The 18558-nt window shown below is 45.2% G+C and overlaps 1 protein-coding gene across 5 annotated transcripts in view; it reads left to right on the top strand.

The window, feature by feature from the left end:
• LOC124253056 (hemicentin-1-like) overlaps window positions 1-18558 on the top strand; it is a 123463-nt gene that overhangs the window by 64060 nt on the left and 40845 nt on the right. Inside the window, exon 1 of one of the 5 annotated variants that reach the window (XM_046686787.1) lies at window positions 4092-4271. The exons of the other annotated variants lie outside the window; for them this stretch is intronic. The gene's annotated coding sequence lies outside the window, so the exon portion shown is untranslated. Of the gene's footprint in view, window positions 1-4091; window positions 4272-18558 lie in introns of those variants that run through there. 5 annotated transcript variants of the gene reach the window in all.

Here is an 18558-nt window from a genome sequence, read left to right on the forward strand (position 1 = left end):
GGGTGTAGCAGAATGTGTGGCATCTCCAGGACTACTGTCATAGTAGCCCCACTAGAGGACTGATAGGGTTACTAGGGTGTAGCAGAATGTGTGGCATCTCCAGGACTACTGTCATAGTAGCCCCACTAGAGAACTGATAGGGTTACTAGGCTGTAGCAGAATGTGGCATCTCCAGGACTACTGTCATAGTAGCCCCACTAAACAACTGATAGGGTTACTAGGGTGTTGCAGAATGTGTGGCATCTCCAGGACTACTGTCATAGTAGCCCCACTAGAGAACTGATAGGGTTACTAGGGTGTAGCAGAATGTGTGGCATCTCCAGGACTACTGTCATAGTAGCTCCACTAGAGGACTGATAGGGTTACTAGACTGTAGCAGAATGTGTGGCATCTCCAGGACTACTGTCATAGTAGCTCCACTAGAGGACTGATAGGGTTACTAGGCTGTAGCAGAATGTGTGGCATCTCCAGGACTACTGTCATAGTAGCCCCACTAGAGGACTGATAGGGTTACTAGGCTGTAGCAGAATGTGTGGCATCTCCAGGACTACTGTCATAGTAGCCCCACTAAACAACTGATAGGGTTACTCGGGTGTAGCAGAATGTGTGGCATCTCCAGGACTACTGTCATAGTAGCTCCACTAGAGGACTGATAGGGTTACTAGACTGTAGCAGAATGTGTGGCATCTCAAGGACTACTGTCATAGTAGCCCCACTAGAGGACTGATAGGGTTACTAGGCTGTAGCAGAATGTGTGGCATCTCCAGGACTACTGTCATAGTAGCCCCACTAGAGGACTGATAGGGTTACTAGGCGGTTGCAGAATGTGTGACATCTCCAGTACTACTGTCATAGTAGCCCCACTAGAGGACTGATAGGGTTACTAGGCTGTAGCAGAATGTGTGGCATCTCCAGGACTACTGTCATAGTAGCCCCACTAGAGGACTGATAGGGTTACTAGGCGGTAGCAGAATGTGTGGCATCTCCAGGAAATAACTGTGCTTCCGCTGTCGTTGCACACTGTCATAAATCACAAGATCCATGAAGACAAGATCATATCAATATGGCTGATAGGAGATTGCCTATTTAGTACAGATGCCTGAAAATGATTAGCGTAAGGTGGAGTAAGTATCACATTAATATGTGTTGTTTGTGATGGGAATAAATGGGTTATGACCTGCTCCTTTCGCAGCTGCTATGAATCTACACTTCAGTACTGGTGTGAAGAACCTCCCTGTACTACAATGTACTTGCTTCATAGCAGCTGTCAGGCTCTACAATTCAAGTGTAACAATATTTTAATTTTAGCAATACAAATAGATAATTGTTCAGAGCAAATTCATAGCCTGTTTTGTGATGTTTTATGTTTTGTATTGATCACTTCCACAAATAAATCCAATATATAAGTTTACAACATGATTAAGTTTGTCTGTTAAATATGTAAAAGAAGGTAATGATTCTGTGGCTTGTTGTGTGATGTGATGGAGAATGTCCATCTACTGTGCATTGTTAAACTTTCAGACTTGGAATAAGAATTTTATGATTTGGATTAATAGAATATGAAACATAAATATGAATCTAGTAAACAATATATATGATTAAAATGTGCCAAATATAATATTCTATAACATTTGCTTTAACCTTGGGACAAAGCATTAAACTTTTACAGATGAAATGTTATGTCTGGCTTGAACCAACAGGAAGGAAAGATAACCTCTGGCCATTTATCAGTTTCAAGGGAGGTAACTGGAATTAATTGTTGCACACGAGTTAATGGATTAAACTCATGGTCCAGGATATGTTACTCAGCAGTGCTGGTGAGATAAAAAATAATGATTGCGATTTATGTTTGTTTTTGGCCTGAAGCAACAAATATCACCCATAAAGCTGGGTTTAAATATAAAGCAGAAGATTAACCTTTCTTGCACATTAAAGACCACACATGAGTTGCTGCAGGTTGTCATGTAGTTTCTTACCCAGTGTATACTGAACAGTAGTGTGTGCTTAGCAACCCATGCTTGTCCCCCCATGAAGATCCTGGTTAGAATTGATCTTCAGCAACCCATGCTTGTCTCCCCGTGAAGTTCCGGGTTAGAACTGATCTTCAGCAACCCATGCTTGTCTCCCCATGAAGATCCTGGTTAGAATTGATCTTCAGCAACCCATGCTTGTCTCCTTGTGAACATCCTGATTAAAATTGATCTTCAGCAACCCATGCTTGTCTCCCTGTGAAGATCCGTGTTAGAATTGATCTTCAGCAACCCATGCTTGTCTCCCTGTGAAGATCCGGGTTAGAACTGATCTTCAGCAACCCATGCTTGTCTCTCCATGAAGAACCGGGTTAGAATTGATCTTCAGCAACCCATGCTTGTCTCCCCGTGAAGATCTGGGTTAGAACTGATCTTCAGCAACCCATGCTTGTCTCTCCATGAAGATCCGGGTTAAAATTGATCTTCAGCAACCAATGCTTGTCCTAAGTGGCACCTAACGGGATCAGGTGGTCAGGCTCTCTGACTTTGTTGACATATGCCATTGTACCCCATTTGTGTAGGTCCATGCTCATGCTGTTGATCACTGGATTGTCTGGACCAGACTCGATTATTTACAGACTGCTGCCATAGAGATGGAATATTGCTGAGTGTTGTGTTAAACAACAAACCAACCAACCAATCTGGATGCAGCAGGATCAAACTGGAGATTTTGGCTTTAGTCAATTATAAAGGAATATTCTGGTCTGGATATTAACCTTCTAATGTTTCCCACTGTATCTGGGTTTGTCATGCACCTGCTTGTGGTTTCACGTAAGTGGTAAACATCTAAGACGACCATCTTTTCGACTTTCCTCCCATATCAAGCTAACCTGCCTTCATAGACCTGAATGACTGTTGAAAGTGGCTTCACCCCGTCTCGCTCCGCTTGATCATTTGTTTGGAATTAATCCCTGACATTGATGTTGTTGTTTACCACACACACACACACACACACACATCCACCCCCCACCCCACCCCACCCTGGTGACAAGTGCATAGCTCATTTGGGGCCCAGGTTCAAATCTCCACATTGATGTAGTTCTTTAGCCCAGTGGTAAGTGCATTTCTCATTGTTGAACCCAGGTTTAGATCCCTACGTGGGTAGGTAGTGTCCTTGCAACAATGTAGTTCTTTAGCCATGTGGTTAGTGCATTATTCATTGTTAAAGCCAGGTTTAGATGCCTACGTGGGTAGGTAGTGTCCTTGCAACAATGTACTTCTATAGCCCAGTGGTAAGTGCATTATTCATTGTTAAACCCAGGTTTAGATCCCTATGTGGGTAGGTAGTGTCCTTACAACAATGTAGTTATATAGCCCAGTGGTAAATGCATTTCTCATTGTTAGACTCAGGTTTAGATCCCTACGTGGGTAGGTAGTGTCCTTACAACAATGTAGTTATATAGCCCAGTGGTAAATGCATTTCTCATTGTTAGACTCAGGTTTAGATCCCTACGTGGGTAGGTAGTGTCCTTGCAACAATGTAGTTCTTTAGCCCAGCGGTAAGTGCATTTCTCATTGTTAGACTCAGGTTTAGATCCCTACGTGGGTAGGTAGTGTCCTGACAACGATCTAGTTCTATAGCCCAGTGGTAAGTGCATTTCTCATTCTCATAGCTGTCTCCCTCCCTGGATCCCCAGGAGCCCAACTGACATTCTTACCCAGTTTCCCCACTATTAATTCTCAGCTTCCCACACTAAACGTAAGTAATTATTTTCCATTGAGAAGCACGCTTGTGCGTTCAGTGATTATATATGAAATTATCAATTATGAATAGAACCACAAGAAGACCCTGTGCAAGATCAGTGGATTGTATCATTTACAACAATGATGATAGGATGAGCTTTAGAAACTGCTGTCTCTGTCATTGAACAGCAGAGATCCCACTGTTTGTAAGGCTTACAACATATTCATCTTCGTTTAATTTCATGCTAGGATTATGAAACCCTCAATGGATGACGAAGACAGGGTTTGTAGAAGGTTTTTCCCTTAACAAGTTTATATTTACTTTAACTGGCTCATGTCTTAATTGTTTGTGGATGAAGAGGTTACAATGGGATGAGCTGTGAACGTACGGGGAAGTTGCACTCTCTCGAAGACTGTGTACTGACAACCTCCGACAGGTCATGGTTCAGACGTAGCCAATACACTCTGCAGTTCCTTTACTGGGTGCTGGCTGGGACATTAATACCAGCAGTAATATTCTAGCAAGGTAACATCCAGGATCAAAGAAATTACTAATAGGTAAGAAGTGGAATTTATTATCTTGCTCCACATGTTGGTCTCAATATGTATTCATTCTCCGTGAATGGATCACAGGTTGGACCAGTGTTGCAGTTGCTCTCCAGTGCTTACTTATTGTTTGATAGGCATTTCTTAATCTTGACAAAGTAGACACAATTTTTGGATATCAACTGCTTATTAGAAAGGTTGGTATCCACATGTTGTGTGAACAGTGACATTGCTGGGGGCGAGAAACGTTGGTTTCCACATGTTGTGTGAACAGTGACATTGCCGGGGGCGAGAAAGGTTGGTATCCACATGTTGTGTGAACAGTGACATTGCTGGGGGCGAGAAAGGTTGGTATCCACATGTTGTGTGAACAGTGACATTGCTGGGGGCGAGAAAGGTTGGTATCCACATGTTGTGTGAACAGTGACATTGCTGGGGGCGAGAAAGGTTGGTATCCACATGTTGTGTGAACAGTGACATTGCTGGGGGCGAGAAAGGTTGGTTTCCACATGTTGTGTGAACAGTGACATTGCTGGGGGCGAGAAAGGTTGGTTTCCACATGTTGTGTGAACAGTGACATTGCTGGGGGCGAGAAAGGTTGGTTTCCACATGTTGTGTGAACAGTGACATTGCCGGGGGCGAGAAAGGTTGGTATCCACATGTTGTGTGAACAGTGACATTGCCGGGGGCGAGAAAGGTTGGTATCCACATGTTGTGTGAACAGTGACATTGCCGGGGGCGAGAAAGGTTGGTATCCACATGTTGTGTGAACAGTGACATTGCTGGGGGCGAGAAAGGTTGGTATCCACATGTTGTGTGAACAGTGACATTGCAGGGTCGAAAAGGTTGGTTTCCACACGTTGTGTGAACAGTGACATTGCTGGGGCTTAGAAAGGTTGGTATCCACATGTTGTGTGAACAGTGACATTGCCGGGGCGAGAAAGGTTGGTATCCACATGTTGTGTGAACAGTGACATTGCCGGGGGTGAGAAAGGTTGGTATCCACATGTTGTGTGAACAGTGACATTGCCGGGGGCGAGAGAGGTTGGTATCCACATGTTGTGTGAACAGTGACATTGCTTGGGGCGAGAAAGGTTGGTTTCCACATGTTGTGTGAACAGTGACATTGCCGGGGGCGAGAAAGGTTGGTATCCACATGTTTTGTGAACAGTGACATTGCCGGGGCCGAGAAAGGTTGGTATCCACATGTTGTGTGAACAGTGACATTGCTGGGGGCGAGAAAGGTTGGTTTCCACATGTTTTAGGTGAACAGTGACATTGCCGGGGGCGAGAAAGGTTGGTATCCACATGTTGTGTGAACAGTGACATTGCTGGGGGCGAGAAAGGTTGGTATCCACATGTTGTGTGAACAGTGACATTGCTGGGGGCGAGAAAGGTTGGTATCCACATGTTGTGTGAACAGTGACATTGCTGGGGGCGAGAAAGGTTGGTTTCCACATGTTGTGTGAACAGTGACATTGCCGGGGGTGAGAAAGGTTGGTTTCCACATGTTGTGTGAACAGTGACATTGCTGGGGGCGAGAAAGGTTGGTATCCACATGTTGTGTGAACAGTGACATTGCTGGGGGCGAGAAAGGTTGGTATCCACATGTTGTGTGAACAGTGACATTGCCGGGGGCGAGACATCTTGCACATTCAGATTAATGTTATCAAACACAGTCCAAAAGTTTGATTTGATTTAAGTTTAGAGGTTTCGAATTCAGCTGTGTATGCAGCAACATAGCCCCAATAACATGAAGACTCCTACTCTAATGGCTTGTGAGACACGACACAGATTATCGTGTACAAATACTCAACTTGATCTCTGATCTGTCAGCTCCTATTCAAGTGGGATTAGATTGTATTTATTGCTGAAAAACACTGCAAAGTTGTATTGAAGAGCTTTTTCAGAAATTGTATACGCTTTTGAAAATATTGAGCTATAAAATGTGTATTTCACTAAAGACAGGAATGATCTTGTGACACAATTCTTGAGGTGAAATCCTCAAGTTGACAGGGAATGACTGAGTGAGAAGCCAGACTGCTGTCTGTGTGGTATCTGAAGGGTTCATCTCACTCCATTAGCTTCCTAAACCTGCTGACAGTGAGACCTCCTCCACTGCCATACAGGTGGGTTTGGTGGATGAGATGTGTACATGTGGGGTGTGTGGATGAGATGTGTACAGGTGGGGTGGGTGGATGAGGAGATGTGTACAGGTGGGGTGGGTGGATGAGGAGATGTGTACATGTGGGGTGGGTAGATGAAATGTGTACATTTGCGGTGGGTGGATGAGATGTGTACAGGTGGGGTGGGCGGATGAGATGTGTACATGTGGGGTGGGTGGATGAGGGAGATGTGTACATTTGGGGTGGGTGGATGAGGAGATGTGTACATGTGGGGTGGGTGGATGAGGATTTGTGCATGTGGGGTGGGTGGGTGGGTGAGAAGATGTGTACATGTGGGGTGGGTGGATGGGGAGATGTATACAGGTAGGATGGGTGGATGAGGAGATGTCCACATGTGGGGTGGGTGGATGAGATGTGTACAGGTGGGATGGGTGGATGAGGAGATGTCCACATGTGGGGTGGGTGGATGAAATGTGTACAGGTGGGGTGGGTGGATGAGATGTGTACAGGTGGGGTGGGTGGATGAGGAGATGTGTACATGTGGGGTGGGTGGATGAGGAGATGTGTACATTTGGGGTGGGTGGATGAGGAGAGCACACAGACATGATCCCACATGGACAACGGAGACAGGATCAGGATCGAGAACCCAGGAGACACACAGTGGACACGGACACCAAGACAAAATCACAGGATGGACACGAGACACGGAAGACCCAGGTGGACAAGGAGATGGATGGACACCGGAGACACCGAGACCAAGGACACAAGTGGAGATGGATGGACACCGGACACAAGGAGATGGACAACGGAGATGGACTGACCAAAGACATGGACAAGGTGGACCCAAGATGTGGCAGGTGGATGGACATGGAAGAGAGCCCGACCGAACCAGGCACCATAACATGGATCCGACCACACCCAGGAAGACCCCACAATGGCCTCCCACGGAGGAAGACCCTGAGAAACACACAACTTGGACCCTTGACAGAAGGAAATAGAGATGGACCAACCATGACCACAGACCGTGGAAATGGACGGAATGACACAAGGATGAAGGAAAATGGAGCCCATGGGACTGGAAAAGGGTGGACACACTGGAGGACAGCACACACACAGGGTGGAGACACATATAATGCCATAGGGTGGATATGGAGAAGAAGGATATATAACACACAGTGGCACAATGGTGGATAGAGCAGATGGAGACTGGACCCAGGACCACGAACACAGGAAGAAGACTGTCTGAGCCTCTATATGGGTGGCCAGGAAGCATGATATGGAATACAGGAAGTGGAACTATGACCAAGAAAGACCCCACAGAGGAACCCCGACCCATCTCCATGAATGACCAGACAGACATGCCCCAGAATGAACACAGAAAGAAAGAAAGCGACACAGAAGAAGCACACATTGAATCACCAGACATGGAACAACATACTTGAACACCCGACCACAACACCAACGAACGAACCAGACTGACCACAGGACCCAGAACTATAACGGAACCGACCAACCGACCGACCAAAGAGGAACAGACTGCATGAATACCCCAGGATAAAAATGTGGAATGACAAGGATAAAAGAGGAAGACGACCAGACATTACAATACTGAGAACAGTTGCCCTTTTGTTATCTGTACTGACTGACTGACTGAGTTTGGTTTTACGCCACTTTTAGCAATATTCCAACAATATCAAGGCGGGGGACACCAGAAATGGGCTTCACTCATTGTACCCATGTGGGGATTCGAACCCTGGTCTTCGGCCTGACGAGCCAACGCTTTAATCACTAGACTACCCCACCGCCCCTGTTATCTGTAGCAAAACTTGGCACTGCTAACAAACTACCTCCCTTCCAACTCCCTGTAGGTTAAACCACTCTTAATTTCTTTGATTGCATTTTCACTCAACTTTGGTGGTTTGGAATTTGGGCTTTTTTTCCAAGATAATTGTGTTCAGTTGTTGAGCGATGTAAGATAGTTGGAGATGCAGGCCTGGCAGACTTCAGATACACTCCAAGATCGCTCCTCATGTACAGTGCTTTCTGTCTTTCTGATGATTTTAAAAATTTTGTAGGTGGACTCTGGAATGTTTCTTTCCATTCCCAATGTGTGAGTTGGAAATGACACACAAATAAAGAAACCTCACATTGTACCCAGGTAACCCATACAGTAGCAAACCAGGGCTTGCAGCCCAGATAAGCAAATGCACTGCCCACTGGGTTGCTTACGCCTTCACACATTTCAAGCAGGTCTTTCACAGACCACACTAGTGTTTTACATTTAGTGTTTATCATGTCTGTCATTATAAGATAAGATGGATGTGAAAATTCATTAGATTCACGAAAAAGATCTTATCATGACTGAAGTCTAAGCTGCTTCAACTGCCAGCTGCTGTCAGACTGACCAGTCACGATGCGGTAACTACTGATGTGTATATTTATATCATCAAAAGATTCTTCTCTGGCATTCAAGGATGGCCATGATTTATTAACACAGTTTGACAAAACACTGATTTGTCCAAACAGGTATCATCCAGGAATACCTGAGCTTTCCCACTTGTCTGAAGTCCAGCTATCGGATGATTATCAGTTTAAGAAATCCAAACAGTTTATCTTCCACGTTTGTTGGATCACTTCCTTGGAGGAAGACATGTGCATCTGGCTTACACTTCAACTCTGCTGTTAGTAACCAAAGGCAGTTGTCAGGTTAGCAGTATATAGTCGTGCTGTAAATCTTCCTTAAGGCAAAGTAAGTTAAGTAAGCACAACCCAGGAGCTGACGTATATGCCCCGATTTTCTGTACATCAGTAGAGTTAACGTACTTCAGTAGAGTTAACGTTCATCAGTAGAGTCAAAGTTCATCAGTAGAGCTGACATACATCAGCGGAGTTAACGTACATCAGTAGAGTTGACGTACATCAGCGGAGTTAACGTACATCAGTAGAGTTGACGTACATCAGCGGAGTTAACGTTCATCAGTAGAGATGGCATACATCAGTAGAGTTAATGTTCATTAGTAGAGCTGACATACTTCAGGGGAGTTAACGTACATCAGTAGAGTTGACATACATCAGCGGAGTTAACGTACATCAGTAGAGTTGACGTACTTCAGGGGAGTTAACATACATCAGTAGAGCTGACATACATCAGGGAGTTGATGTACATCAGTAGAGTTGACGTACATCAGTAGAATTGACATACTTCAGGGGAGTTTAGGTACATCAGTAGAGTTGATATACAGCCCAGTAGTTGATGTACAACCCAGTAGTTGACATACAACCCAGTAGTTGATGTACAACCCAGTAGTTGACATACAACCCAGTGGTTGACGTACAACCCAGTAGTTGATGTACAGCCCAGTAGTTGATGTACAACCCAGTGGTTGACATACAACCCAGTGGTTGACGTACAACCCAGTAGTTGACATACAACCCAGTGGTTGACGTACAACCCAGTGGTTGACATACAACCCAGTAGTTGACGTACAGCCCAGTAGTTGATGTACAGCCCAGTGGTTGACATACAACCCAGTGGTTGACGTACAACCCAGTAGTTGACATACAACCCAGTGGTTGACGTACAACCCAGTGGTTGACATACAACCCAGTAGTTGACGTACAGCCCAGTAGTTGATGTACAACCCAGTAGTTAACATACAACCCAGTAGTTGTCATACATCCCAGTAGTTGATGTACAGCCCAGTAGTTGACATACAACCCAGTAGTTGACGTACAACCCAGTAGTTGACATACATCCCAGTAGTTGATGTACAGCCCAGTAGTTGATGTACAACCAAGTAGTTGATGTACAACCCAGTAGTTGACATACAACCCAGTGGTTGATATACAGCCCAGTTGTTGATGTACAACCCAGTGGTTAACATACAACCCAGTAGTTGATGTACAACCCAGTAGTTGACATACAACCCAGTAGTTGATGTACAACCCAGTAGTTGATGTACAACCCAGTGGTTGATATACAGCCCAGTTGTTGATGTACAACCCAGTGGTTGATATACAGCCCAGTTGTTGATGTACAGCCCAGTGGTTGACATACATCCCAGTAGTTGATGTACAGCCCAGTAGTTGACATACAACCCAGTAGTTGACGTACAACCCAGTAGTTGACATACATCCCAGTAGTTGATGTACAGCCCAGTAGTTGATGTACAACCAAGTAGTTGATGTACAACCCAGTAGTTGATGTACAACCAAGTAGTTGATGTTCAACCCAGTAGTTGATGTACAACCCAGTAGTTGACATACAGCCCAGTAGTTGACGTACAGCCCAGTGGTTGATGTACAGCCCAGTAGTTGACATACAACCCAGTAGTTGACATACAGCCCAGTAGTTGATGACATACAGCCCAGTAGTTGATGTACAACCCAGTAGTTGATGTACAACCCAGTAGTTGACATACAACCCAGTAGTTGACATACAACCCAGTGGTTGATATACAACCCAGTTGTTGATGTACAACCCAGTAGTTGATGTACAACCCAGTAGTTGATGTACAACCCAGTAGTTGACATACAACCCAGTAGTTGATGTACAACCCAGTAGTTGACATACAACCCAGTGGTTGACATACATCCCAGTAGTTGATGTACAACCCAGTGGTTGATGTACAACCCAGTGGTTGACATACATCCCAGCAGTTGATGTACAACCCAGTAGTTAACATACAACCCAGTAGTTGATGTACAACCCAGTAGTTGACATACAACCCAGTAGTTGATGTACAACCCAGTAGTTGACATACAACCCAGTAGTTGATGTACAGCCCAGTGGTTGATGTACAACCCAGTAGTTGACATACAACCCAGTAGTTGACGTACAGCCCAGTAGTTGACATACATCCCAGTAGTTGATGTACAGCCCAGTAGTTGATGTACAGCCCAGTAGTTGATGTACAGCCCAATAGTTGACATACAACCCAGTAGTTGACATACAACCAAGTAGTTGATGTACAACCCAGTAGTTGATGTACAGCCCAGTAGTTGATGTACAACCCAGTAGTTGATGTACATCCCAGTAGTTGATGTACAACCCAGTAGTTGACATACAACCCAGTAGTTGATGTACAGCCCAGTGGTTGATGTACAACCCAGTAGTTGATGTACAACCCAGTAGTTGATGTACAGCCCAGTAGTTGATGTACAACCCAGTAGTTGATGTACAGCCCAGTGGTTGATGTACAACCCAGTAGTTGATGTACAACCCAGTAGTTGATGTACAGCCCAGTAGTTGACATACAACCCAGTAGTTGATGTACAACCCAGTAGTTGATGTACAACCCAGTAGTTGATGTACAGCCCAGTTGTTGACATACAACCCAGTAGTTGATGTTCAGCCCAGTAGTTGATGTACAAGCCCATAGTTGACATACAAGTTGTAGTTGATGTACCCAGTAGTTGATGTACAGCCCAGTAGTTGATGTACAACCCAGTAGTTGATGTACAACCCAGTGGTTGACATACAACCCAGTAGTTGATGTACAACCCAGTAGTTGATGTACAGCCCAGTAGTTGATGTACAGCCCAGTAGTTGATGTACAACCCAGTAGTTGACATACAACCCAGTAGTTGATGTACAACCCAGTAGTTGATGTACAACCCAGTAGTTGATGTACAACCCAGTAGTTGACATACAACCCAGTAGTTGACATACAACCCAGTAGTTGATGTACAACCCAGTAGTTGATGTACAGCCCAGTTGTTGACATACAACCCAGTAGTTGATGTACAGCCCAGTAGTTGATGTACAACCCAGTAGTTGACATACAACCCAGTAGTTGAGTGGTTGACATACAACCCAGTGGTTGATATACAACCCAGTGGTTGATGTACAACCCAGTAGTTGATGTACAGCCCAGTGGTTGATGTACAACCAAGTAGTTGATGTACAACCCAGTAGTTGATGTACAACCCAGTAGTTGACTTACAACCCAGTAGTTGATGTACAGCCCAGTGGTTGATGTACAACCCAGTAGTTGATGTACAACCCAGTAGTTGATGTACAGCCCAGTAGTTGATGTACAGCCCAGTAGTTGACATACAACCCAGTAGTTGACATACAACCAAGTAGTTGATGTACAACCCAGTAGTTGATGTACAGCCCAGTAGTTGATGTACAACCCAGTGGTTGACATACAACCCAGTAGTTGATGTACAGCCCAGTGGTTGATGTACAACCAAGTAGTTGATGTACAACCCAGTAGTTGATGTACAGCCCAGTAGTTGATGTACAACCCAGTAGTTGACATACAACCCAGTAGTTGACATACAACCCAGTAGTTGACGTACAGCCAAGTAGTTGACATACAACCCAGTAGTTGACATACAACCCAGTAGTTGATGTACAACCCAGTAGTTGACATACAACCCAGTAGTTGACATACAGCCCAGTAGTTGATGTACAACCAAGTAGTTGATGTACAACCCAGTAGTTGATGTACAGCCCAGTAGTTGACATACAGCCCAATGTACAACCCAGTAGTTGACATACAACCCAGTAGTTGATGTACAACCAAGTAGTTGACATACAACCCAGTAGTTGACATACAACCCAGTAGTTGACGTACAGCCAAGTAGTTGACATACAACCCAGTAGTTGACATACAACCCAGTAGTTGATGTACAACCCAGTAGTTGACATACAACCCAGTAGTTGACATACAGCCCCGTGGTTGATGTACATACAGTCCAGTGGTTGATGTACAGCCCAGTGGTTGACGTACATACAGCCCAGTAGTTGATGTACAGCCCAGTGGTTGATGTACAACCCAGTAGTTGACATACAGCCCAGTAGTTGACATACAACCCAGTAGTTGATGTACAGCCCAGTAGTTGATGTACAACCCAGTAGTTGACATACAACCCAGTAGTTGACATACAACCCAGTAGTTGATGTACAACCCAGTAGTTGACATACAACCCAGTAGTTGACATACAGCCCTGTGGTTGATGTACAACCCAGTAGTTGACATACAGCCCACTAGTTGACATACAACCCAGTAGTTGATGTACAGCCCAGTAGTTGATGTACAACCCAGTAGTTGATGTACAACCCAGTAGTTGACATACAGCCCAGTAGTTGACATACAACCCAGTAGTTGATGTGCAGCCCAGTAGTTGACATACAGCCCAGTAGTTGACGTACAGCCCAGTGGTTGATGTACATACAGCCCAGTAGTTGACGTACAGCCCAGTGGTTGATGTACAACCCAGTAGTTGACATACAGCCCAGTAGTTGACATACAACCCAGTAGTTGATGTACAGCCCAGTAGTTGATGTACAACCCAGTAGTTGACATACAACCCAGTGGTTGATATACAGCCCAGTTGTTGATGTACATCCCAGCTAGTAGTTGACATACACCCAGTGGTTGATGTACAGCCCAGTAGTTGATATACAACCCAGTGGTTGATATACAACCCAGTGGTTGATATACAGCCCAGTGGTTGATATACAACCCAGTGGTTGATATACAACCCAGTGGTTGATGTACAACTCAGTGGTTGATATACAGCCCAATAGTTGATGTACAGCCCAGTTGTTGACATACAACCCAGTGGTTGATATACAGCCCAGTAGTTGACGTGCATCCCAGCTAGTAGTTGACATACAACCAGTGGTTGACATACAACCCAGTAGTTTACGTACAGCCGAATGGTTGACATACAACCCAGTGGTTGATGTACACCCAGTAGTTGACGTACAACCCAGTAGTTGACATACAACCCAGTAGTTGATGTACAGCCCAGTAGTTGACATACAACACAGTGGTTGATATACAGTTCCAGTAGCTGACGCATTGTTCCAGTAGCTGACATACAGCCCAGTAGTTGACGTACAGCCCAGTAGTTGACGTACAACCCAGTAGTTGACATACAACCCAGTAGTTGATGTACACCCAGTAGTTGACGTACAACCCAGTAGTTGACATACAGCCCAGTAGTTGATCGCGTACACCCAGTAGTTGATGTACAGTTCCAGTGGTTGACATACAACCCAGTAGTTGACATACAGCCCAGTAGTTTCACATACCCCAGTGGTTGACATACAACCAAGTAGTTGACATACACCCAGTGGTTGACATACAACCCAGTAGATGTTGTACAGCCCAGTAGTTGACATAATACAACCCAGTGGTTGATATACAACCCAGTGATTGACATACAACCCAGTGGTTGAGATTCAACCCAGTGCATGTTTCCAGGTTGACATACAACCCAGTGGTTGATGTGTATTGTCCAGTGGTTGACGTACAACCCAGTAATTGACATACAGCCCAGTAGTTGACATACAGCCCAGTAGTTGATGTACAGCCCAGTAGTTGATGTACAACCAAGTAGTTGACATACAACCCAGTGGTTGATATACAGCCCAGTTGTTGATGTACATCCCAGCTAGTAGTTGACATACACCCAGTGGTTGATGTACAGCCCAGTGGTTGATATACAACCCAGTGGTTGATATACAACCCAGTGGTTGATATACAGCCCAGTAGTTGACATACAACCCAGTGGTTGATATACAACCCAGTGGTTGATATACAACCCAGTGGATGATGTACAACTCAGTGGTTGATATACAGCCCAATAGTTGATGTACAGCCCAGTTGTTGACATACAACCCAGTGGTTGATATACAGCCCAGTAGTTGACGTGCATCCCAGCTAGTAGTTGACATACACCCAGTGGTTGACATACAACCCAGTAGTTTACGTACAGCCCAATGGTTGACATACAACCCAGTGGTTGATGTACACCCAGTAGTTGACGTACAACCCAGTAGTTGACATACAACCCAGTAGTTGATGTACAGCCCAGTAGTTGACATACAACACAGTGGTTGATATACAGCCCAGTAGTTGACGTACAGCCCAGTAGTTGACATACAGCCCAGTAGTTGACGTACAGCCCAGTAGTTGACGTACAACCCAGTAGTTGACATACAACCCAGTAGTTGATGTACACCCAGTAGTTGACGTACAACCCAGTAGTTGACATACAGCCCAGTAGTTGACGTACACCCAGTAGTTGATGTACAGCCCAGTGGTTGACATACAACCCAGTAGTTGACATACAGCCCAGTAGTTCACATACACCCAGTGGTTGACATACAACCAAGTAGTTGACATACACCCAGTGGTTGACATACAACCCAGTAGATGTTGTACAGCCCAGTAGTTGACATACAACCCAGTGGTTGATATACAACCCAGTGATTGACATACAACCCAGTGGTTGAGATTCAACCCAGTGGTTGACATACAACCCAGTGGTTGATGTACAGCCCAGTGGTTGACTTACAACCCAGTAATTGACATACAGCCCAGTAGTTGACATACAGCCCAGTCGTTGACGTACAGCCCAGTGGTTGACGTACAGCCCAGTAGTTGACATACAGCCCAGTAGTTGACATACAGCCCAGTAGTAGACATACAGCGCTGTAGTTGACATACAACCCAGTAGTTGACGTACAGCCCAGTAGTTGATGTACACCCAGTAGTTGACATACAACCCAGTAGTTGACATACAACCCAGTAGTTGATGTACAGCCCAGTAGTTGACATACAACCCAGTAGTTGATGTACAACCCAGTAGTTGACATACAACCCAGTAGTTGACATACAACCCAGTAGTTGACATACAACCCAGTAGTTGACGTACAGCCCAGTGGTTGATGTACAACCCAGTGGTTGATGTACAGCCCAGTAGTTGACATACAACCCAGTAGTTGACATACAACCCTGTAGTTGATATACAGCCCAGTGGTTGATGTACAGCCCGGTGGTTGATGTATAACCCAGTGGTTGATGTACAACCCAGTGGTTGATGTACAACCCAGTGGTTGATGTACAGCCCAGTGGTTGATGTATAACCCAGTGGTTAAAGTACAACCCAGTAGTTGACATACAGCCCAGTAGTTGACGTATAACCCAGTAGTTGATGTACAACCCAGTGGTTGATGTACAGCCCAGTGGTTGATGTACAACCCAGTGGTTGATGTACAACCCAGTCGCTGATGTATAGCCCAGTTGTTGATGATGTAATAACCCAGTGGTTGACGTACAACCCTGCAGTTGACGTTACAGCCCAGAAGCTGTTGATGTACAGCCCTATGTACAACCCAGTAGTTGACGTACAACGCAGTAGTTGACGACAACCCAGTGGTTGATGTACAACCCAGTAGTTAACGTACAGCCCAGTAGTTGACGTTCAACCCAGTAGTTGATGTACAGCCCAGTGGTTGACGTACAACCCAGTGGTTGAAGTACAGCCCAGTTGTTGACATACAACCCTGTAGTTGACGTACAGCCCAATAGTTGACATACAGCCCAGTGGTTGACGTACAGCCCAATAGTTGACGACTACAGCCCAGTGGTTGACGTACAGCCCAGTGGTTGACGTACAGCCCAGTGGTTGATGTACAGCACAGTGGTTGAAGTACAACCCAGTAGTTGACGTACAATCCAGTAGTTGACGTACTGCCCAGTAGTTGATGTACAGCCCAATGTACAACCCAGTGGTTGACATACAACCCAGTAGTTGACATACAGCCCAGTAGTTCACATACACCCAGTGGTTGACATACAACCAAGTAGTTGACATACACCCAGTGGTTGACATACAACCCAGTAGATGTTGTACAGCCCAGTAGTTGACATACAACCCAGTGGTTGATATACAACCCAGTGATTGACATACAACCCAGTGGTTGAGATTCAACCCAGTGGTTGACATACAACCCAGTGGTTGATGTACAGCCGACAGTGGTTGACGTACAACCCAGTAATTGACATACAGCCCAGTAGTTGACATACAGCCCAGTAGTTGATGTACAGCCCAGTAGTTGATGTACAACCAAGTAGTTGACATACAACCCAGTGGTTGATATACAGCCCAGTTGTTGATGTACATCCCAGCTAGTAGTTGACATACACCCAGTGGTTGATGTACAGCCCAGTGGTTGATATACAACCCAGTGGTTGATATACAACCCAGTGGTTGATATACAGCCCAGTAGTTGACATACAACCCAGTGGTTGATATACAACCCAGTGGATGATGTACAACTCAGTGGTTGATATACAGCCCAATAGTTGATGTTCAGCCCAGTTGTTGACATACAACCCAGTGGTTGATATACAGCCCAGTAGTTGACGTGCATCCCAGCTAGTAGTTGACATACACCCAGTGGTTGACATACAACCCAGTAGTTTACGTACAGCCCAATGGTTGACATACAACCCAGTGGTTGATGTACACCCAGTAGTTGACGTACAACCCAGTAGTTGACATACAACCCAGTAGTTGATGTACAGCCCAGTAGTTGACATACAACACAGTGGTTGATATACAGCCCAGTAGTTGACGTACAGCCCAGTAGTTGACATACAGCCCAGTAGTTGACGTACAGCCCAGTAGTTGACGTACAACCCAGTAGTTGACATACAACCCAGTAGTTGATGTACACCCAGTAGTTGACGTACAACCCAGTAGTTGACATACAGCCCAGTAGTTGACGACACCCAGTAGTTGATGTATGTAGTTGATGTACAAACCCAGTGGTTGACGACAACCCAGTAATTGACATACAGCCCAGTAGCTGACATACAACCCAGTTGCTGATGTACAGCCCAGTGGTTGACGTACAGCCCAGTAGTTGACATACAGCCCAGTAGTTGACATACAGCCCAGTAGTAGACATACAGCGCTGTAGTTGACATACAACCCAGTAGTTGACGTACAGCCCAGTAGTTGATGTACACCCAGTAGTTGACATACAACCCAGTAGTTGACATACAACCCAGTAGTTGATGTACAGCCCAGTAGTTGACATACAACCCAGTAGTTGATGTACAACCCAGTAGTTGACATACAACCCAGTAGTTGACATACAACCCAGTAGTTGACATACAACCCAGTAGTTGACGTACAGCCCAGTGGTTGATGTACAACCCAGTGGTTGATGTACAGCCCAGTAGTTGACATACAACCCAGTAGTTGACATACAACCCTGTAGTTGATATACAGCCCAGTGGTTGATGTACAGCCCGGTGGTTGATGTATAACCCAGTGGTTGATGTACAACCCAGTGGTTGATGTACAACCCAGTGGTTGATGTACAGCCCAGTGGTTGATGTATAACCCAGTGGTTAAAG

Source organism: Haliotis rubra, unplaced genomic scaffold (assembly GCF_003918875.1).
Source record: "Haliotis rubra isolate DU_JTF1 unplaced genomic scaffold, ASM391887v1 Scf114, whole genome shotgun sequence".
In the NCBI taxonomy this organism is placed as follows: Eukaryota; Metazoa; Mollusca; class Gastropoda; order Lepetellida; family Haliotidae; genus Haliotis; species Haliotis rubra.